The sequence below is a fragment of the Arvicola amphibius genome, chromosome 14 (assembly GCF_903992535.2).
Source record: "Arvicola amphibius chromosome 14, mArvAmp1.2, whole genome shotgun sequence".
In the NCBI taxonomy this organism is placed as follows: domain Eukaryota; kingdom Metazoa; phylum Chordata; class Mammalia; order Rodentia; family Cricetidae; genus Arvicola; species Arvicola amphibius.
Genome location: NC_052060.1, coordinates 40,876,281 through 40,900,927, shown reverse-complemented (window position 1 = coordinate 40,900,927; position 24,647 = coordinate 40,876,281). Strand labels below are relative to the sequence as shown.

General features: G+C 41.1%; 1 protein-coding gene across 1 annotated transcript in view; it reads left to right on the top strand.

Annotated features, from left to right (window-relative positions):
• Nucleotides 1-24,647, top strand: part of Tet2 (tet methylcytosine dioxygenase 2) — an 83,935-nt gene that overhangs the window by 26,968 nt on the left and 32,320 nt on the right. The gene's annotated exons all lie outside the window — the stretch shown is intronic.

Sequence of the window (24,647 nt, the reverse complement as noted above, 5' to 3'; positions counted from 1 at the left end):
CCTTCTACCATGTGGGTTCTGAGGACAGAACTCAGGCTGGGACCGCTGGCAGCCACACCCTCACCTATCTTGCTAGCCATAAACTAGGTTTAGTTTTACTCTTTTGTTTTTGTTTTTAATTTTAATTTATTTACCGTGTTTGTGTGTTCTCTCCTTCTACCATGTGGGTCTTAGGGATGGAATTCAGGTTGCCAGGGTTGCCAGAAGCAACATTGACCTATTGAGTCAGCCATCTCTCTTGTCCTAAAGTAAGGATTCTTTATAAAACCATTTCATTTACTTATATGCATGTATAGAAGTAGGAAACAAATGGATTTTTCCCCCACAGAAAACGAAAACAAGAATGCATTCTGCATACAGGCTTGCCTGTACTAGAAGGCAGCTGAGTTTTAGGGGTGACTGTTGTGGGCAAGCCCGAAGGTCAGAGTGAGAAGAAGGTCTAGGCAGTTTCCCCCGTCACCCTTAGCAGGCAGTTCAGTCTCGGTGTGTCATTCATTATGCATTCAGTGTAATGAATTCCCCAGAAAGCTGGGTAGCTACAATCTCTACACCCATTCTCTGGGCCTGAGGATGTAGGCATCCACGCTGCCACTTGGTACTTCTGAGATGCTGACCTGATGCTGAGAAATCCTTCTCTGTGTCCTCAGTTAAAGCCCTGTGGCTTCAGAGGCTAGCATCTCTGCCTAGATTACCTCTTGACCCAGGGGGTTTCAGGTCACTGAAAGGGAACTCTCAGAATGAAGATTTTTTTTTCCTCTTCGTTCTTAATATTCTTAGACTTCCTCTTTTCCTGCTCATGTTGGAAAATCTTGGGTAATTATGAACAAAGCATTCTTTACGTATTTTTTTTTCTCCTCACTGAATGGTTGCTCACTTCACCCCGTGGATGCCAACTGTGGCCACTCATTCTGCTCTCGTCCTTTACATGAGAACCGAGAACATATATTTTAAGATGGAATTTTTATCTCTTTAGCGAGATCACAGCATTACTCAGAGATTCTCTTCTTGGAGGTGGGAGGGTGGGTGAGGAAGGGTGTGTACAAGTTTATGGGAAAATGTAAGAGAAATAACAAAAGAGGATTAGAAATGAAAATGTTCACGGTTCGAGAAGTGGCTTGCTGCAGAGCGCTTTCCCTTAACCACTCCCCCCAGCCTTAGTTCACACTTAACTCATGTTGGATCAACTCAGCCTAGGACTTAACTTTCATGTTAAATAAGTCTAGGGCGCATTGGAGTTCATTTATTAAGGGTCTGTTTAAAGCCTGCTTTACTTGGCAGTTAGGCCAAGTAAATACGATTGATTTAAAGATACTATGTGTTGGGTCAGGCACAATGTGAGTTCCTAGTTTTATACTGCCATGTCTTTCGTTCTTATCACTGTTAACGGTTTTATTATTTATTGCCAATCTTAATGGCTCCTTTGGTTTCTATTTTGTTTCATTCCAGTATTTCTTTGATTAATTCTCGATGCGAATGAGTGTTTTGCATGCATGTCTGTGCACCACATGTATGCCTGGTGCCCTCGGAGACTAAAAGAGGGTGTTGGAGCAACAGACAGCTGTGAGCATCTGTGAGTGTTGGGAAAGGAACTGAGTCCTCTAGAAGAGCAGTCTGTGCGCTTGACTGCAGAGCCATCTCTCCAGCCCCATACTTGAGTGTTTCTAACTATATGCAGTCCTGGAGATGGAACCCAGAGCCTTGATCATGCTAGGTGTGTGCTTTGCACCAAAGCTATATACACTTACCTCTCCTTGAACCTCTTAAGATAGAATTTATTGTAATTTTTTCTTTTTTTTTTTTTTTGGTAAGTTTTTCTTGTATGCCTATCAAATACTAGGAAACAGACAGAAATCTGTCTTTGGTGACCTTAGGAGTCTGAAGGAGACAAAGAAAAATCATGATAGTTTTAAGAAGGCAGTATGCTGTATAGCAAGAGCTTTTAAGCATAAAGTAAAGGACAAAGTTGGGCATGATGTTATATGCCTGCTTTTTAAGTTTCTCTAGAGGCTGAGGCAGGAGGGACTGTTTGGGCCCAGAGTTCAGAATCTGGGCATTCTTGCCAGACCCAATATCTTAAACACAGAGATATATATACAAGAAAGGAAATCGGGAATGATTATGAGATAGTTAATTGAAGAGCCAGTAGTCAGAGAAGACATGTTGAGAATATTAGATAAAGGCATTAAATTAGGGCAAAATGTTCTAAGTAATAGAAAAAAAAAGTCACAAAGATTAAGAAAATAGTTTCAGAGGAAGCCAAGGAGAACCAGGGTGTTCCATCAGTAAACCTTTGTCCATATCCTCGGGTAAGTGGCGATGGATGAGGACCTGGGAAAGTCAGGGGGCAGCGTCTGGATCTTGACGGATGGGAGGTAACAGGAGTGGCATCCTAGTGGAGAAGTGGAGGGCAAAACTTATGCTGGAGCATATTGATGAAATGGACCCTGAGGTTGGATGAGGATGCCACTCCCTATAGAGCTCCTGTGGGCAGATGGAGAGAGAACGGATCAGATCAACCTAAAGGCTATTGCACCCTGTCCTGCAAATACTGGTTTTAAATGCCACAGTGGATAGCAAAGTGAGCTCATCCCCAGTAATGCAATTTTGGGGAGATATGGGATTCAGGGTGACCTTAAGGACCTGAATTATGCCAAGAGATAGGAATGAAATGGAAAAAGAGACCTGATATATTTAGAGAATAATCAAGAGGATTCAGATGCTAGTTGCACACAGGAGATGAAGGAGACTCGTTTAAAATTTACCCCTATTGTTTTCAAAGGACAAATTGGGGCATATTTGAAGTCAAAGTTCATATAAGATTTGAAATGAGCCAAATAAGTTTCTAGGAGTCTCTTAACCATATATTAAAATTTAGCTAGCATAGTACAAAAGTTCTGTGCAGGAAAATATGCCTGAGTTCTAGGTTTCTTCCCTCTATCTACACTTACCAAAGGGTCCTTGTTTAAAGAAGTCATCTTTCCCACTTCAGTAGTTTGAAAGAAATGATTGAGTTTTTGGTTGGTTTTGATTTGATTTTCAAGACAGGGTTTCTCTATGTTGCCCTAGCTGTCCTGGAAACTTTCTTTGTAGTCCAGGCTGGCCTCAAACTCAAGAGACCCGCCTGCCTCTGCCTCCCTGAGTGTTGGGATTAAAGGCGTGCACCATTTTTAACCATTTGTACAATTTTTGAAAGTTTTATTGCACTTATTTTAGTGTGTGTGTGTGTGTGTGTGTGTGTGTGTGTGTATGAATGAGTGTGCCATGGTACACCACCCTTTGAAATGGGACCTCTCCCTCTACCAGGTATGTGGCGAGGATGGAACTATCCAATTCAGTTGCTTTTTTTACCTGCTGCGTTGTCTTGCTGACCCTGCGTTTTTAGTTAGATTTTTTTTAAAAAAATAGAATATAATTGTTTAGTAAATGAACAGCAGAAGTATATTTGGAAGACTTGATTGTCTGTTTTCAAGAGCTCTATACCATTTCTTTCTTCCCTCTACCCTGTCACAGAATGACCTGAGCATTGGCTGAATTATATGAATGCAAAACCTGTTATAGATCGACTAAAACATAGGGAACTGAGTGAGAGAACACAGACATTGCCATAGGATTCAGCTGAGGACTTTGGCAATCCTTAAATTCATAAATAGCTGGGCAGCAGTTTTGCATAGCTACATATCCACATGTGACATGTCCTTTGCATTTAGAACAAGTAGACCGTACTAAAATAGAGCGGCCCCGAGAAAGTCATTTCCACCACTCTTGTGTTTCCGTTTCCTCTTCCAGGGAAGTATCAGTTGCTGCTATTGATCTCATGAGATATTTTAAGCAGAAATGAGAGTCTTGGTGAAAGCACTTTGTAGTCTAAAAGAAAAGTCACAGTGACAGTGAAGGTTCTAGAAATGTTTATCACCATTTCAGGTATTAACTTACCAGATTCTTTATCAACATATGAAGATGCTATATGTCATCTTAGTTTTTAAATATTAACATCAGGATTCTTCTTGTAGAATTTCTGATCCTGTAGTGAATGCTTTATTTGTTTAAGACTTTTGTAACTTTTGACCAAAGAATGCACTGTCCTTAAATCTTGGTAAAGGTTTAGATTTAAACACAACAACTTGGTATTTATCTTGAGTATTTACCCAAGTGAACTAAAGATTTTTGTATCCACATAAAAACCCTCACAAATGTTTATGGCAGTTTTTTTTGTGTGACCATTTGGCCCTCATGTACATATGTGCAGTATAAGCATCCCTGATGCCCACAGAGGGCAGAGAGAGTGCTGGGTCCCCTAGAACAGGAGTGACAGACTGTTGTGAGCTGCCACATGTGCTGGAAACTAGACCAGGTCCTCTGCAAGAGCAGCCAGTGCTCTTACACCTTTAGCCATCCCTCCAGCCTCAGTTTATAGCAGTTGTATCTACAATAGATAGTTGATGGTATGAGTCTTAAGGGCTTAAGGCTTTAAGACATCCTTGCTGTTATTTTTCTTCCCCTCTCCTTCTGTATCTATCTCCTTCCACTCTTTAATTAGAGCCCCCCTGATAAGATCATATTTCCCTGGTTAGATTACATGTATCCTGCCATTGCTCCCCTACTCCAGCGATGGTCCCTTTCTGCTTTCTTGGTTTCTGCAGTTGTTCCAGGCTATGTACTCAACTCTGAAGATTTGGAACTAAGAGAGACAGCATGTGACAGACCTGCTCCCAGGTCTGGTTTATCTCACTCAATGTGATCTTCTCTGGGTCCACACAAATTTCACAATTTCCTTTCCTTTCTTTCTGAATACATATCTCAACTCCTGATTCCCTGGCCTGTACCTCCCACGCGATAAGATGACAGGGTTCTTTGCTACCACATCTAGCTCTCTCTTAAACTATTGAATTGGATACCAACATTTTCTTTTTGTTCCTCTGGAAAAAAGGATTTAAGACTCAAGTTATAACTCACTACAGCCCATCCATTTTATGCATTTTGAGATGTACTATGCTCATTACCATTTTCTGGTATTTATTTCAACATTTTACTTTCTTCTTTGACTAAAGAGTTGATCAGAAAAGGAAACAGAAATCTCTTTAACGTTGTTGACCTAGAATAAAGTCAATTTAGAAAGAAAAAAATATCCAAAGATTAAAGTTGCTTGGGACTAAACAGGATCTGGGAATACAGATTCAAGCCTTTGAAAACATGTCCAAGTTCTAGAGAATGCCAGCCATGTCTGTAGTTCTGAATCTCAAGTAGGGACAGGAGTGTAGTTATGCCAATTGGCCAATCAGGAACTATTAGTGCTGATAGAAATGAAGCTAGTTTGCTGGCTTGTTCTCTCTCTCTCTCTCTCTCTCTCTCTCTCTCTCTCTCTCTCTCTCTCTCTCTCTCTCTCTCTCTCTCTCTCTCTCCCCCTGTCTTTGTGACAAGGTCTTACTATGTAACACTGGCTGGCTTCAAACTCAGAGATTTTCCTACTTTCGCCTCCCCAATTAAATTCATGCAGCACCATGCCCACCTGACACATTACACGTTCTTTTGAAATAGAAATTGTGTAGCTGGCTGTGTAGTTGCACATACCTATAATCCCAGCACTGGGGAGAGTCATTTGTTCGCTCATTCATTCATTCATTCATACCCCTCTGCCTTTTCCTGCCTGTCTGTTATCACTCCCAGCCCTCTCTGCTTTTGAGCCCAAGTCTCAAACTCAAATTCTCCTTCTTCATCCTCCTGAGTGCTAGGATTGTAGATGTGGATTGTAACAGTCCATTTGAGGCTGGCCTGGAAGACCAGTGAGGACCTTAATCACAAAATGAAATTATCTGCTTCTAGAATAATTTGTTAAATTATGTACTTAATGTGAGTTTTTCCCCCCAATTTCAGTTTTCAAATTTGACATTCACTCCTTTCAAACTATTTATGAAAACTTTTTTGTGTGTACCCATGCATGTTTGTCTGTGTGTATCTATGTGTATGTCTGTTTCTGAACATCCATGCGTTTGTGTGTATGTGTCTTTGTATGCATGTACTTAAACCTGTAGGCATACATTCTACCTACCACCCTGCTGCATCCTTAGCCCCAAATCTTTCTTTGGCAGGATGACATATGAATTCTATAGTAGACTTATAGAATTATTAAGTTAAGCAAGTTATTTCAAAACACGTTGAACGGTTGAGTAATATTTATTTTCTTATTTGGGTTGAAATTTCATTTTCCCTTACGTTCTGTGATATTATGAGACATGTATGCCAGTTTTAATTGGTATCTGGCTTGTTACTCCCATTCCCAAAGCAGGCCTCAGAAAGTTGAGTTTTATTCCCCCCAAGGTGGGTCATAAAAATTGTACTTTCTTGAGGAATGTAATCACTACCACCCATGCCCTTAGGGAGGTGGGAGAGGCCCAGCATGCTGCAGAAGGAACCACCCTGGATTTCCCCACACAGAGTCTATTAGCATTGGATGTATTGGACAGCTTATAAGTGCTCTAAACAACAGTGTCCTCCTGCATGCCACAGCTGAGGAAAGTCCCTCAAGTGTGTGTGGCGTTCTGGAGAAGGGAAGCAATCTTCAGGCCCCTCTCGTATTTCAGGCTACACATCTTTCTTCCACGTCCTTCATATAGCTCCTTAGTGGAAAATGGACACAGTGCCCTGAGCTTTGAAAGAAGCTCCTGCAAATGAAAACCCAAGGAAAAGGTTGTGAAAGTTTTGATTATAGCCCATTGACACAGTTAAAATGACCAAGACTTTCACCTGGCATCTATATTGGGGGATCTGATAGAGAAGACTGTAGCACAAATTCTAAATAAAATAAAATTTTAATAACAAAATTTTAATAATAAAAACATAGAGTCAGATATGGGGGTTAATGTTGAAGATCAGAGAAACAGATCAGCCAGCCACTAGAGAAATTTTTTTACCTCTGCCAGTGCTCAGACTGAAGGGGAGATCCTGTCCTCAGACTACACTGAGCTCTTGTCTGTTCCTGTCATATGTCCCTCTCTCCGCCCAGCCATATCATTCCTGTCTCCACCTTTAGGGAGGTGCTGGGCTTAAAGGTGTGGGATTAAAGGCATGGGATCCCAAGTGCTGGGATGACCTGTGTGTGAGCTCTTTTTCTCTTTTAGACAGATTCAATCTCGTGTAGCCCAGGGTAGCCTTGAACTAACAGAGGTCCTTCTGCTCCTGTTTCCAGAGTTCTGGGGCCAAAGGTGTGTGCCACCACTCCCTGGCCTCTAGTGGCTTGGCTCTGTGCTCTGATTATCAGGCAAGCTTTATTTGTTAAAAACACAAACAAAATATCACTACAGGGGGACTGTCTTGTGCCAGAACTCCTGTCCTGAGACCTGATGCTCTGTCCAGATTCTCAGAGGTTATGGGAATTGAACAAAGGATGGCATGGTGGCATATTCCTATAATTATGGCACTTGGAAGGCTTAAAGAGGTTAATTTTCGCTACAGAGAATTCTGGGCCAGTGAGATCTACATAGAAAGCTAGTCTATCCCAAAAGAAAATAAAAGGGCATGTTACACTACCCTCCTGCTTGTTAGTGGGGAGAGACGCTCAGGCACTGTGTGGCTCACGTAAGTTTTCTGTGTCAGTTGTAGTATGAGAGCGAGGGAGAAACAGGCAGTTGGACTCCATTTTTGCAGCACAGGTATTTTGGATTTTTCCCCCTGTTCATTTATTCTAAAGGAAGAAGGATTTACCTGTCCTGTGTGTAGTAGACTCTAGGTAGCTGAGAGAGTCACTTAAGGGGAACATTTAGAAATCTTCACCAAAACACTTTGGGAGTTGTTTTCTGCCTGTCTGCTCTTTACTTTGGGTCCTCTTCGCTTGTCCTGGTTTCTAGTCCAGGTTATATATGATATTCCCTCTTGGCCCTTCAGCCCACCAAGCTGAGGAAGACCCATCACACTGATCCCCCTTTCTGTGAGCCTGAGCAGTATAAACAATGCACACTCATGTGACCGTGAATCCTTTCACTGCGGTCAGAGTAGCTCCAGCCGTGTGTGGACAGATGGGACACTTGCTGCCTTTGGCTACTTGGACTTGAAGGCATTGGTTTCTCCAGCTTGCCCCATCCCTTACTTTATAGCTTGCTGTAGACTGTGGAGCCTCTTGTTGGGAAAAAGAGCTTCGCTCTCTCTGGGTTAGCATTCCACATGTGACTGTGACGCAGGGTTGGCACATGGCATCTGCGTGCTCCGCTCAGCTGCTGTGCAGGGACTGAGGAGGCTTTTCACTGCACAGTCTGCTGGTGTGGTTTTTATTTTTCTCCAACTGAAAAGTTTTCCAAGTAAGGAGGTAGACAGCATAGCTTTGTTTTCTGTAGCTTTCCCTATATAGGTTTAGGAGAGAGCTCATGACTGGACTTTAAACAGTGTGGCTTCACCTGCATTTTTCTAAAACTTCTCAACACTTTGAATCTGAACTCCTACTAATACCTAGTATTGAATATATTAATACTAATATATTTATGAATTTTTGTTTTTCTTCAATAATTTTAAGGTGTCTGCTTATAATATTTCTACTTCTCTGTGCTTTAATTTTATCCATGAGTGTAGAAATGAGCTCATGAAAGGCTTCTATTGTTGGATACTGGCTTCAAAGAAACTTAAAATAGAAAGCAGACTTTCAAGGTGAGGGACTAAGGGGGTGGAAGGTGCACACCTTAATCTCAGCACTCCTGGCCTTTAATCTCAGCTGCTTAAGTAGAAGAAAGGCAGGCAGATTTGAGTTTAGAGACAGCCTGGTCTACATAATGAGTTCTAGGCCAGCAAGAGATTAAAGTCGCACGCCACCACACCCGGCTTCAATTTGAGTTCATAAGGTAGAGTTGTGGAGTTGAAAACTAAACCATAAGGGGTTTTAGACATTAATACGACAGTTTTCAAACTGTAGGTCTTGGCCCCCTTGTGTCGAGCGGCCTTTTCCCAGGGCTCACATATCTATCCTGCATATCAGGTATTTGTAATTCGTAACAGCAGCAAAATTACACTTATATAGTAGCAGTGAAAATAGTTTTATGGATGGAGGTCAAAGGAACTGAAATGATTGCCCTTGGTGGTGTCTTTATCCTTCAGGCCTGGTGTGCCTCCACAGCTGGAAGAGTCCAGCTGTTTTCTTTCTTCTGGGGAAGTCACTCTGCCTGTCTTGACTTTGTAGTATTCTTATTTATTTATTTATTAAATTAAAAAAAAGAATCCAAATTCCCACTCCCTCCCCTTCTCCCATTTCCTCCACATGTTCTCCCACTCCACCCCCTCCAAACCTAAGAGAGGGTAAGACACTTTTCTTTATGGAAGTCCCAAGGCCCTCCCTACTACATACATCTAGGCTGAGCAAGGTATACATTCAAAGAGAATGGGTTCCAAAAAGCCAGTACATGCAGTAGAAATAAATCCCAGTGCCACTGTCAGTGGCCCCTCAGTCTGTCCCAGCCATACAACTATCAACCACATTCAGAGGGACTAGTTTGGTCCTATGCTTGTTCCTTCCCAGTCCAGCTGGAGTTGGTGAGCTCCCATTAGCTCAGGTAAACTGCTTCAGTGCATGAACCCTTCATGGTCTTGACCTCTTTGCTTATATTTCTTCCACTCTTCAACTGGACCTTGGGAGCTCAGTCCAGTGCTCCGATGTGGGTCTCTGCCTCTGTTTCCATCTGTTGTTGGACGAAGGTTCTAGGTGATATTTAAGATAATCATCAGTCTGACTACAGGGCAGGGCCATTTCGGGCCTCCTCTCCTCTATTGCTTTGGGTCTTAGCTGGGGTCATCCTTGTGGAATCCTGGGAATATTTCTAGAGCCATGTTTCTTGCTAACCCAGTAACAGCTCCCTCAATCAAGATATCTCTTTCCTTGCTCTCAAATCTATCCTTTCTCCATCTCAACTATCCCATTCCCTCATGTTCTCCTCAACCCTCCCCTTCTCCCCTCTGATTCTCCTTCTCCCCCCACCCCCATACTCCCAATTTTGTCAGGCAATCTTGTCTGTTTCCAATTTCCAGGTGGGTCTACATATGTTTTTCGTTGGGTTCACCTTACTACTTAGCTTCTCTAGGATCATGAACTATAGGCTCAATGTAGTATTCTTATTCATTGTTGCTGTGATAGGAATGGTAGAAAATGTGGAAAAGTGGGGAAAATGTCCTTAGCAGAATTTCAAGCAAACAGCATTAGTTAGAATTCTCCATAACAACTCATTGGGAGTGTCTGGGATTCCCCTCACACTTATTTTTAATTTTCTAGTTATTTTTCTTGCCTTTAGGCATAAAGGGTACAAAGACTAGGTTGATTTTTACCATGAAATAAGTTTTTAAAAGCTAAGCTGTTTTTTAATTTGGCTGCCTTGCTGTATGAATCTTGTAGTCTTAGTGTCCGAGCATGCCCAGTCTCTTCCTGGCAGTGATAAACAGTGTAGAGGGCAGAACCTAGGGCCCAAGCAAGCAGGTAATGTTTCCAATGAATCCTGAAGATGGAGGGTAACACAGCATGAGTTTTCTTCTTTGGTGTCGCCCTGAACTTTTGACATGGTGACCCCCCATAACGAAAGACAGCAGGACATTTGATACCAATTAAAACAAAAGCTACTGAAAACTAAACTGTTAGCAAATCCACTCTGAAATAGAATCAAGAAGGAAATAGTGGACAAAGCTAATAAATTTTAGCATCTGCTAGGGGAAAAAAAAAGTGTGTGCCAACTCAAGGTTCTGTTTTTCTTTTTTTAAAACAAGGTTTCTCTGTGTTGCTGTCCTGAGATTTGCTGGTCACAACTCAGACCAGCTCAGACAGCAGATGCCTATTGCTGCCTCCTAAATGCTGGGATTAAAGGCATTTGCCACCACCCCTGGCTCTGAATTTTGTTTTTAAGAAGTCACAACTTGCCCATAATGAATAAAATAGATGGTTCATATACAGTGTCCTTGTTTGGGTGAAGTCTGAAGTCTCTGAGTTCACCATGGTTGTTTATTTCAGATATGAGTTACACAATCAGGATTTATTTGGATTAACAATAGTTGAAGTTTGATTGTGTTCAGAGTAATGACAGGGCTCTGTCTTTTGTGGACAGGAAGGAAATGTGAAGATTCTTGCTTTAGACAGGTTGAGATACTCTAGTAACTGTACGGAGTCCTCACTGTCTCTGGTCCTTTGCACCCAATAGTCAGCTGGATAGATGGTAAGACCAAGAGGACTAAATACTTGCTCCCTATGAATTGGGTTGCAGCTAATGTGAGTCATTTCCAACAATTGTATGTATTGTTCTAAATTAGGACCTTTGATGAGAGAACCCTCCCATCAAATGTTCTCACAGTGAACTTCCGGAGGCATCACAATCCCTGACTTCAAACTCCACTATAGGGCTATCGTAATAAAAACAGCTTGGTATCGGCATAAAAATAGACATGTGGAACAGTGGAATTGAACTGAAGACCCTGATATTAATCTACATAACTATGAACACTTGGTTTTTGATAAAGAAGCCAAAATTGTACAATGGAAAAAAGGTGCTGGATGTCAACATATAGAAGAATGAAAATAGATCCATATCTATCGCCATGCACAATACTCAAGTCCAAGTGGATCAAAGACCTCAACATAAACTCAGGTACACTGATCCTCATAGAAGAGATAGTGGGAAGTTCCCTTGAATGCATTGGCACAGGAAACCATTTCCTAACTATAACCCCAGACACTGAGAACAAAAATCAATAAATGTGACTTTCTGAAACTGAGAAGCTTCTGTAAAGCAAAGGACCTGGTAAACAAGACAAAACTACAGCTTACAGAATGGTAAAAGATCTTCACCAACCCCAAATCTGACAAAGGGCTGATCTCAAAAAAATCTTCAAAGAACTCAAGAGGCTAGACATCAAAATACCAAATACTCCAATTATAAAATGGAATATAGATCTAAACAGAGAATTCTCAACAGAAGAATCTCAAATGACCAACAGACATTTAAGGAAATACTCAGCATCCTTAATCATCAGAGAAATGTAAATCTTCTTGTACTTACATTGTAGACTGTCAGAATGGCTAAAATCAAAAATACTGAGGACAGTTTATGTTGGAGAGGATGTGGAGTAAGGGAAACACTCCTCCACTGCTGGTGGGAGTGCAAATCAGTATGACAACTTCTCAGAGAATTGGAAATCAATCTACCTCAAGACTCAGTGATACTACTCTTGGGCATATATGCAAAGGATGCTCAGTCATATCACAAGGACATTTGCTCAACAATGTTCATAGCAGCATTCTTTATAACAGCCAGAACCTGGAAACAACCTAGATGCCCCTCAACCAAGGATTGGATAAAGAAAATGTAGACCATTTATACAATGGAGTATTATTACTCAGCTGTAAAAAAAAAACAGTGATATCATGAAATTTACAGGCAAATAGATAGAACTAGAAAAATCATCCTGAGGTAACTCAAACTCAGAAAAACAAATATAGTATGTACTCACTGATAGGTGGATATTAGATGTAAAGTATATCCCGACTACAATCCACAACTCCAGAGAAGCTAGGTAACAAGGAAGACCCTAAAAGGGATGCAAGGATTATCCTGAAGAGGGGAACTAGATGAGATCTTCTGGGTAAACTGTGGGTGATGGTGGGGGCAGTAGAGGAGAAGGGATGGCAGATGAGAAATGAGGGGATGGGATGGTAGAGTTGTTGGAGTGATGGAGTGGGAGAGCAGTGAAAGAGATACCTTGATGGAGGGGTTAGGGAGAAACCTGATGCTAGGAATCCACAAGGATGACTCCGACTAAGACTCCTAGCAATAGTGAAGAGGGAGCCCAAACCCATCTTTCCCTGTAATCAGATTGGTGAATACCCCAACTGTCATCATAGAGCCTTCATTCAGTAACTGTTGGAACCAGAAGCAGAGATCCACATCCAAGCATCAGGCCAAGATCCAGAAATACAGTAGAAGAGAGGAAGGAGAGAATATATGAGCAAAGGAGGTCAAGATCATGACACGGAAATCTATGGAGACAGATGAACCAAGATCATAGGAACTCATGAACTCTAGACCGACAGCTGTGAAGCCTGCATGGGACCAAACTAGGCCCTCTGCATGTGGTAGATATAGCTTGGTCTATCTGAGGGGCCCCTGGTAGTGGGACCAGCATCTATCTCTGGTGCATTTTTGGAATCCAGTCCCTATGGTTGGATGCCATGTTCAGCCTTGATGCAGGGCCAGGTTTTGCCTAAACTGAATGTGCTAGGTTTTGTTGACTCCTAATGGGAGGCCTTACCTTTTGGGAGAAATAAATGGGGGATGGGCTGGGAGGAGGCAATGTGGAGCAGAAGGAAGGGTGGGAGTGAGAACTGTAGTTGGAATGTAAAATGAAATTTTAAAAAAAATAAAATTCAGAATAAAAAATACCCTGTAGTTTGTGTTTTCTGTTTTGTTTTTTAGTAATTCATATTTATTCTTTGAATATAGTCTTTCTGTTCACTGTAATATTTCCATCAGTTCTTTTATTATTCAGGATTCTTTAGGCTATCCTGGTGTGCGTGTGTGTGTGTGTGTGTGTGCATATAGAACTGATTTGTCCTTTCAGTATGTGAAGAATTGTGTTGTAATTTTGATGGAGATTGCATGGAATCTATAGATTGTTTTTGGTAGGATGACCATTTTTATTATATTATATTCTACTGATCCATTAAAACAGAGATCCTTCCATCTTCTGATATCTTCTTCAATCTCTTAAAAAAGTTGAAGTCTTTCAGTTTCTTGATTAGAGTTGACCCAAGATTTTATTTGAGGCTATTATGAAAGGTATTTTCCTGATTTCTTTCTTGGTCCATTTGTCAATTGGAATGAGTTCCCTGGGTGAAAATTTTATTACTTAGATATATTTTCATCATCTGCATTTAAATAAAGATACTTTGACTTCTCCTTTCCAAATTGTATCCCCTTGATCTTCCTCAGTTGTCTTATTGCTCTAGATAAGACGTCAAGTACTATGTTGAATAGGTATGAAAAGAGTGCTCTTGATTTTTAGAATTGCTATGAGTTTCTCTTCATTTAAGTTGTTGACTATGGGCTTTCTATGAACCACCTTTATAATATGGAGGCATATCCCTTGTATCCCTAATCTCTCCAGGACTTCTATCATATAGGAGTGTTGGTTTATGTCAAAGGCCTTTTCAGCATCTAATGAGGTTTATTTATACAGTGGATTACATTTATCAATTTACATATGTTGAATCACCTACTTGATTATGGTAGATGATTTTTTTTGTATTCTTGAGTTTTTTCTTTTCTTTCTTTTTTTGTTTTTCTTTTTGTTTTGTTTTGAGACAGGATTTCTCTGTGTTACCCTGGCTGTCCTAGAACTCACTCTGCTGATCAGGCTGGCCTTGAATTCACAGAGATCCACTTGCCTCTGCCTCAAATGCTGGGATTAATGGTGTGTCCAACACTACCAGGCCCCGTTTGCAAATATTTTCTTAAGAAGTTTTGCATCAGTCATCTCTCTCTGTGTTGTTTCCTCTGCAAGAGTAAAATATTCACAGAGTAAAATATTCATGTTCACAGAGGAAGATTGTCTAACTCTTTCTTTCCTTGGGCTTTATGTAATTTGGGTGCCAAGGTAACACATGACTTCATAAAAACAAACTGGACAATGCTACTTTTGTTCTATCTTGATGGAGGAGGGTCATCTGTCTATGTGTAATGATGGAGGAGGGTCATCTGTCTATGTGTTACTTTCATTGGTTAATAAAGAAACTGCCTTGGCCCTTTGATAGGACAGAAAATTAGGTAGGCAGAGTAAATAGAACAGGATGCTGGGTAGAAGGCAGTGAGGCAGATGCCTCAGGTAGTTGCCATAGCTCTCCTCTCCGAGATGGACGCAGGCTAAGATCTTTCCTGGTAAGCCACCACCTCGTGGTGCTACACAGATTACTAAATATGGGTTAAAGCAAGATGTGAGAATTAGCCAATAAGAGGCTGGAACTAATGGTCCAAGCAGTGTTTAAAAGAATACAGTTTCCATGTAGTTATTTTGGGTAAAGTTGGTGGGAAGCAGCCCGCAGCTCCTTCTACACTATCTTGTGAAATAATTGTGAGGGTCTAAGACAGAACCCTGAGGCCTCTAGCAGGGGAGGCTCTTCTCAACACAGAACAGAATCAGTGATAGAGGAAACCCAAGTGCAGTGGTTCTCAACCTGTGGGTTGCAATCCTCAGGATCAAATGATCCTGTCACAGGGGTCACAACAGATATTTTGCATATCAGATCTATGATTCATCATGGTAGCAAAATTAAAGCAACATTGTAATTTTCTGTTTGGAGGGTCAGCACAGCCTAAGGAACTGTATTAAAGGGTCTCCGCATTAGGAAGGATGAGAGCCACTGGTCTAGACAGATGCTTGGAATAAGCGTGATGAAAACTATCTACTCATCTTGGTTTGCTTTGAACTATCTTTACACTGTATCTTTATATCAGTGTACCACTCATTGAAACATGATAGAATAGTGAAATTACATTTATTTGCAGAAATACAACTGCTAGAACAATAGTTTTTGCTAATTGCAGATGTTGAAATGATTTCCTTGTCTATTCACTAGTAACACTTGCCAAGAAACTTGATAACTACTGAATCTTCATGGGCCCATTTTTGTTTGGGTCTGTTGTCATGACTAACCATGGTCGACAACTCTACTTCTAACTAGGAGAAAGCTCGGAAGGTGCTCACCAGCAGTCCACACTGGTGGGATTTGTTTGGTTTTGTTTTTATTTGTGTGTTTTGTTTTGTTTGTTTTGGGTTTTTTTTTTTTTTGAGACAGGACTTTTCTGTGTAGCCCTGGCTGTCCTGGAACAAACTCAGTGATCCATCTGCCTTTGCCACCCAAGTGCTAGGATTAAAGGCATGCATCACCACCACCCAGCTACACACTGTTTTTCACAGTACTTAACAGTTCAATAAGCAATTAACTTGAACCAGTGAGGCTATGTGTCAAATACACCATAAGTCTGCCTTGTGTAGTGATGCATGAGATACTATGCTTGCTGCTCATGAAGCATGCGACGAGACATGGTGCTGTCTAACTCTCCTCAAATGGGTACCATTTCTCTACAGTTTTCTGACTACTTGCCAGCCCGTGTTAGAAAACTAATGGAAGAGCTTTCTAAACGGCGATACTTGACCCATGTTTATTACTGAAAAGCTCAAATTCTTAATTCAGTGGATTGCAATTTCTACTACTTAAAATTTAAATTACCTGGGTGGTACTTTTAAATGTATAGATTGGTAGTTATGTGGCAGTCATCTGAAGTTAAATTGATGGTGTGTGTGTGTGTGTGTGTGTGTGTGTGTGTGTGTTATCAAATTGACACAAGCTGGATTCACCCAGGTTGAAAAATTAAGACCATCAGATTGACATGTGGGCAAGGCTACGGGGGCATTTTCTTACTTATTAATTGATGTAGGAGGGCCCAGTCCACTATGGGCAGTACCTTGCCTAGATCAATGGACCTGGGGTATATAAATTCTCATTTATTTTTAAAATAGAAATAGGTATATTTGATAAAACACACTAACATTTAACTAAATATCTGCTATACTAATGTTACTGAAGGAAAAAAATGCTGAAACCACGTGTGGTATTATATGCAAAGGCAGGTGGGTCTCTGAGGTCAAGGCCAACCTTGTCTACATAGGAACTTCTAGGACAGCTTTGGCTACACAGAGAAAACCTGTCTCAAAACAACAACAACAACAAAATTAATGAAAAAATAAAAGCTAAAAATAAATTATGTTAAAATGTGCTTTCATGTGTGGTGGCCTTCCCAGTGTCTGCTCTTTCTACATAGCCCTATGTCAAAAGTTACTCTTTCAAAAGTTATTTATGTGTAAAAATTTATGACCAATTTGTATGCCACCAAGACAGAAATACTGAGTTAAAGGCAAAACAATTGAATAAATTAGAACACTAGTATAAACAAAATCCATGATAAACTTTCTACCATATGTTTTTACATTAACGCTCCATCTAAGTTTGACATGGTAGCAGTTCCTCTGTCCCATAGACTTTTAGCACCTCAGGAGTGATATATTTAAACTAGGTATGGCAGATTCTGTCTAGCTCAGTACTGGAGAGGTTAAGGCAGAATTCTTGCCAGTTCAAGGCTAGCATAGCATATATAGTGAGTTCCAGACCATTCTGAGCTACAGTGAAATCAACCTTTAACCCTAGCAGACCTGAGGCAATCAGGTCTCTAGTTTGAGTCCAATCTGGTCTAGAAAGGAAATTCCACATCAGGCAGGGCTATATAGTGAAATTGTCTAACTGCCCCCCCACATACACATCACCACACACAAAACACATTTAATTAAAAACCACATAAATTATTCATCCTAAATTAGGGTTCCGTGGGATGTTGGTTTTGTAGACTGCTCTATAAATGATGCCCACCTGTGAGAGGTGCTTCAGCATGCTCACTGGCTGCTTCTTAAGACAACCTGTAACTCCTGTTCCAGGGGATCAGATACCCCATTATGGTCTGGATTGAGGGAAATTAATTGTTTTAATCAAACTCAATGGAAGTATTTAACAGCTAGTGGAGGCATTAATATCATGTTTTAATTTCGGTGTTCCTGGGAGGTAGAATTTTAGGGAAGAGTTCACTGGCTGTCAACGACACTGCTGCAAACTTCCTTGCTTCATGGTGGAATCTCTTTGCCTAGGGATTGCACTCGCTGGTCGATTCCATTTCTACCCCCCAGGAGAGTATAGATAAGGACAGCAAATTGATCGTCTGAACCGATCATCTTACTTCACCCTCTTCGTTTGTCAGCTGTTCCAACCCACACATTTAAAACTGAGGCAGAGGTCTACTTTCAGACATGGGCGTCACCGCTCTGTGCTGACCTGGGTTTCAGTGAAGCCCCAGCACATAAATTGCACTACCAATTTCAGAGAACTATCATATTTAAATTCTTTTAATTCCCATACTTGTTTTATTGTGTGGAGAGATGTTTTTCCTGAATGTATAGCTCTGTGTCACTTGGGTATGGTGCCCTTAGGAGCTAGAAGAAGGGATATACTGGAACAGGCATTGCAGACAGTTGTGAGCCACCACGTGGGTTCTGGGGATCAGACCTGGCTCCTTTGAGAGAGCAGCCAGAGTTCTTAACCACTGAACACTGTGCTGTTGCTCCAGGCCCTAAATTGCTGATTTTTTTAAATGAAGATAGGGAATGTTGTATGGTCTGTTGTAACTCCCCATGTAGAGCCAGAGGAATTCTCACTCTATCCCTTCTTGTGCATGTGCTATCTTCCATAACTAAACACCCTTCAGGGAGAGACCTTTTGAATACACTGGAACTCTATAGATTTACTGGAAGTTTTATGTCTGTGTGCCTGAGTATATGTATATGCACCATGAGCATGAAGGAGACCTTGGACGGCAGGAAAAAGCACTAGATTCTCTGGAACTTGAAGTCTAGATGGTTGTAAGCTGTCTGATATGGGTCTTGGGAACCTCCCCTGAGTCCTTGGGAGGAGCAGCAAGTGCTGTTAACTACTGAGCCATTGCTGGCCTCTAGAAGAAAAGTTTTATTAGTTAAAAAAAATGTATCAGTCTTTTTCTCTCTCCTTCTCCCTCACCCTCCTCCCTCACTCTCGTGTGTGTGTGTGTGTGTGTGTGTGTGTGTGTCTTTTTTTTGAGACAAAGTTCTTTTTGTGTAGCCCTGGTTGTCCTGAAACTAGCCCTATAGCCCAGCCCTATAGCCTCAGATCCACCCACCTCTGCCTCCTGAGTGGGCTGCTTTTTTCTTTTTCTGTTTGTATTTTGATACCATCTAAAAGGTAGCACACAACTAGGTAATCTTAACGTTCATCAGACCTTTCAAGTTAGAGTTGTCTTTAAGCTTGTAGGAAACCTAGATATGTGGCTACCCAAGATCTCTTTACTTCCTAGGCTTACTAGAGGACTTCTTTTACTCAATTCTCTGAATAAACTAACATGAGGACAATCTCGCCTACTCTAGTCTGACCTTCAACTTCTCATCCTCCTTCCTCTGCCTCAGTGGGAACGTTAGGGTTTTAGGCATGTACTGCACCTGGCCTGTTTTTCCTGGCTTCCTTAGGGCTGGCACATAGTGAAGCATCTTAAACTGAAGCTCGTGATAGGCAATGAATTTGTTGATGTCTCTTGCTGATCCTTAAGAGTGCCTCTCTTATTCTCAAGAGTCACTATGTAGCCCTTAGACATGTAAGCCTTAATGGATGTATGGTAATGATTTCCAAGACAGGGAGAAGAAAAAGACTAGGTTGTCACTGAAGACAGTCAATTAAGATGAAATCAGTAAGAAAATGGAGTTGTTCAAGTTTGGACAAAACTTCTGAGAGACACAAATGGCATGCCCTTTTAGGCAAAGTAGCAAGCCAAGCATCTTTGAGAAAGCAGATTTCATGAGTATGACAGCATGTAATTCCCCCAATGTTGCAACTGTTTGCTGTGAAGTTTTTCAGTAAAGGAAGCATTTGCTCTGCTTCACATTTGAAGTGAAGCTCACTTTGGACATGGTAATTTCGTTACCTCAAACACTTTCTAAATTTTGTTCATGCATTTTTGTTGTTGTTGTTGTTTGGTATTTTGGTTTTTGTGGAAAATAGGCTTTTAGGTAGCCTACTCATCCCAAATTTGCTATGTAGCTGAGCACAGCCTTGAACTCAACCATTCTGCCATCACTTCAAGTTCTGGAATTATAAATATATACCTCCAAAACCAGATCTCCCTTCCTCCCTCTCTTCCTTCCTTCCTTCCTTCCTGCCTGCCTGCCTGCCTTCCTTCCTTGTTTTATTTCGTCCTTGACTTAGGGAGAAGGTAAGAGATGGTACCTATATTAAAATAATAAGTGCACTGATTTAACATCCTGGTTAATTAAAGGTTTATCTTCATTTACCTCTAAGACTTTTTTTTCAAATTTCACTCCACCAATGATAGTTATTCTAAGTGTGTAGTATTTAATAAGTCCACCTGTAATCGTTCCCTGATATATCGACATCTGTATAAAATCACCTACCATCCCACCATGAAGGACTCTCTCAACACTAAGTTTATTATGTCTCCCATTTGAATATCAGATTAGCAAGGCAAGAATACTTGCCTCGTTCCTGGTGGTGTATTGGTGGCTACAGCAGTGCCTGACAAAGGGGTCTGTTCAATAAATATTTGTCATTGAAGAAAGAATGACTATCATGATGGTTGGTTGCCTGTGATAATTCTGTCATTGCCTGAAAATGCTGAATGATTGTAAAATTAAATGCTAGAAGTGGTCTATGGAGCTCTGTATACTCTGTATACAGTAATATTGTATTACTAGAGACCATTGTATTGGGTTTACCTACACTGTAAATGTCTAGCTGTCCCTTAAATATGCTACCACGGTCTCCCTCCATTCTCTTCTTCCTCAGACGCCTTGGCATTTCATCTTTTAAACTCCCTTTCCAGTCTGTGCCTCAGCCTCAGTATCTGCAGGTTTTAGCTCCAGCGCGTAGAGCATCACAGTCTCCCTTTGACTGTGTCCTCCCCTTCCCATTTGAGCGCCATCCCCCAGACTAGGCAGTCCGGAGAGATAATTGAATGGCAAGTAGAACTTTTTGTGGAAACCAGGAGTCAAGACTTCGGGGGCTGCTGTGCTTGCGAGTGACCTCGTTAGCTATTGGATGTCCTCTGAGATTGTCAGGCATCCGAATCCAGTCCCTGTCTCACACACATTCTTCAGATAGGATGTCCCTGATGTTGCAGAACTTTCTCCCCTCTATCTGTTTATCACCTTGTCCGTATCGGTTTCATCTCTACCTACAAATTCTACCTCAAAGCCTCTTTCTGCTGTGCAGGGTCTCCTTGTCCCTTGGAAAGATTCTGGATAAACTATCAGCTTAATTGCTTATAATACTTTCATTTTTTGAAACTGAAAATTTCAAACATTACATGAGGAGTACCCCTAGTGCAAAGATAACCTGCCTATGGTTAGACTTTGGTAAGAACCGGAATGAAAATAAAAATAAAATGACTCTAAGTGTATGGATTATAAATATTCTTGTGACATTCCAACTAAATCTCATTTCCTCCCAGCTTTTAACAGTTTGAGGGCTGCGGAAAGGCCAAACATAAACCCAAATGCAAGAAATAATTTCTGGATAACTGGCGTGTGAATGATTGAGAACTGACAAGATCATGCACACTTGAACCTGGCTAGCTTTTCCAGGCTGCAGAAACTTTTACTTCTTAACTGACAGGTGGTAATCTGAAGTCAAGAGACCGCTTGCTTCACTATTAGTGACATCCCCTCCCTGCCTTTGCCTCTTTAAGATAATCTCGGCGCTGTGCGTCAACTGTACTGCTAAATTTCAAACATGGGCATTCAATGGTCCCAATGAGGATGTCTAAAGATACTGACAGACCCTCAAACATGTGGCACTCCAGGAAGGATGGGTGCATGTGAGCATGTGATGTGGTGTGTGGTGTGTGTGTGTGTGTGTGTGTGTGTGTGTAAACTCTGTCTAATCAGCTTTTAAAAAAAAGCTTTAACCTTTTCCAAAGATGTTTGCATGCAGAAGTTTTTCTTTTATAACTTAATTTTTTTTGTGTGCGATTGTTTCATCTGCATGTATATCTGCAACACTTGAGTGCTTGGTGCCTGCAGTGACCAGAAGTGTGCACCAGATCCCCTGGAACTGGAGTTACAGAAGATCGTTAGCCTTGTGGGTGCTGGGAAATGAACTTGTGTCCTGGAAGTGGAGCCTTAGCTGCACTTCAGTGCAGTTCTTAACTGTTGAACCATCTCCCCAGCCCCACATACACTTTAACGAGAGATGAAGTACATTCCAATTTCCAATTAAACGTTTTCTACAAGAAGGGTGATATTAAAGTCAGCTTCACCTCATGTTCTCCTTATTCATCAATATGATCTGGACTGTTGGTATTATTTTATAATCTCAGTTCCTTGGCTGAGGCAGGAGGGTACAAGGTTCAAGGACAAGGTACAAAGTTCTAGGCTCCTGTGTGAGTTCCAGGCCTGCTTTGAAAAGTTAGCGAGAACCTATCTGGAAACATAAAATAAGGGTGAGCGATGTGCTCAGCTGATGAAGTACTTGGCTACCCAGCAGCGCATACAGCAGCTGTGAGGGAGGACGCCTGTAATCTTGGAGGGGAAGGGAAGGGGTCATCCTCTGCCGTACAGAGTTCAAAGCCAGCATGGGAATATAGAGGGAGCTGCTGACTATGTCCCATAGATTTTTCCTAGGAAAAAAGTAGAAACTAAAAGGATTAAACTAGTGCTAGTGAGATGGCTTAGTGGTTAAGTGTGCTCACCATCCTGCCAAAAGCACCAACATTTGGTACCCAACACCTATATCTGATTGCTTACAACTCTGGGACCCCCTGTCAGCCTCTAGAAACCAGCATTTACACAGATGCTTTTTGCCCCAGTGCTGGGGGATGCCTGGGGCTTGCTGATTGCTAAATCTGGTAAATTCCCTGCCTCAAGGCAATGAGGTAGAGAGGAATAGAATAGGATTCCTGACATTCCTTCTTTGGCCTACACATACACCACACACATATCACACAACACAACACACATACACCACACCCCCCCACACACACATACATAATAAGTAAATAAATAAATAGAGATGCAAATAAAAAAATCTTTTTAAAAAGGGAAGCAAGAAAATTAAGTGGAAAGAATTGGTAGATTTATAAGATGAGATTTCAAAGCAGCATTTTGGGTCCTCAAGGATACTAACAGACATGCCTGGTGACATCTACTGTCCTGTCCTGTACACTTTGAGATGGGCTTAGTAAGTAATCCAGGCTGTCCTTGAACTTTGTATCTCTCAGTCTTAAGTTCTGGGATGATGGGCATTTACCACCACAATGGCTCCCTGAACATATCTTGAAATTTACCTGTGGTTAACGTAAATTGTGTTCCACTTTGGTAATCAGAATATAACACTGCGGAGATTATTCCCATGTATGTGGGAAGTATAATCAAATGTATCACTTTCTCAGGGCTTTTCCTTGCCAAGAAATCATTCCTAACAATGAGTTTAGTAAATGAGTTTGGAAGGAATGAAACTTCTCAGTGGAAGTGACAAGGTGACCAACAGTGATCCCCTAAGACTGAGGCTGGAACATAGACTTGCATTCCCTGCTCATAACCAGCCATACATATTTACCTCCACTCATCTGAATAGATTCACACACACACACACACACACACACACACACACACGATTCACCAGTTTATGGCATTGTGTGTGTGTGTGTATGTGTGCATGTGTGTGCATGTATGTGTCTGTAATATTAGGAGAGAGGAGTACTTGTAAGGAAAAAAATTACTGCATTATTGTATAAATGTATTTTTACTTTTAGAGTTGGAAAATACATATTGCCGACAAAACCAGAAAGCCAAAAACAAAACAAAAAAACCCTCCAAATTTTGAGCATCATCTGCGGTGTTCTCTGATGAGAGATATGGCTACCCTCTGAGTGATTCGGAAAGAGTCAAATGGTGCTGAGCTACATTACAACGCTAAATGCACATTGGTGAAATGAGATGCTGATCCATTTGCACACTAATGTGCTATTTTTAAGTCATGCATCATAGTGTCTTGAAAGAGGACTGTCATAATTATGATGGATTAGACTGCAGAGTCAGCCCTCCGTGCAGTAATTGTTTCACAGATGCGGTCGGTGTGACTTGAATTTTTAATTAATTATTGTCACAGGCAGGAGAAAGGACAAAATTATGCTCGTAGGAAAACTGCAATGGTTGAAACCTTCCTTGTCTTCAAGAAACTGAAATGCTAGCTACTCCTCAAAAGAGCAGTATTTTAAAATGTTTTTGTTTTGTTTTGTTTTTATGAGACAAGCATCTCTCTGCATATCCTGGCTGTCCTGGAGTTCACTATGTAGTGGCAGGATTAAAGGCATACCACCACACCCAGCACAAACAGGCTTTGTAAACTTGTGCCTCTGACACAGTCAGCAATGGTCAGACTGTGCCAATAGCTAATGTCATAAATGGGGATGGGAAGGCTATAAAATGATTGCACATTCCTATTTAAGTTAAATTACTCTATTATAATTTTACCCTTAAACTTTCAGCAACAAAAAGGGATGTGTTGTATTTATAGTTGATATAACCACTATTTTTGGTTCCTCAGACAGCCAAGCATTGTGAGGAATGTTATATACACACACATTGTACATTGCATTTAGCCTGCATATGTGTCTGTGTGAGGGAGTCGCACCCACTGAAACTTGAGTTATGGTGTGTTGTGAGGGTGCTGGGAATTGAACCCAGGTCCTGTAGAAGAGCAACTGGTGCTCTTAACTGCTGAGCCATCGTATTTTAAGGAATCAGTAGCCACTGCAGTGATACACACTGTAATCCTAGCACTCAGTGAGACAGCAGGATCTTGAGTTCACCAGAATATCAGGAAAACGCTACAGGAACCTCACAGTTCATATTTTAAGTGTTTACATTTTATTTATTTCAAGCCATATAGGGAAATGAGGCCCTCAATAAATATAAGTAAATTCCCATAATTCTGTTAATAACGACATGTCTATAAACATGTAGCAAACTGTCTTTTAGAGTATTAATACTAAGCATGC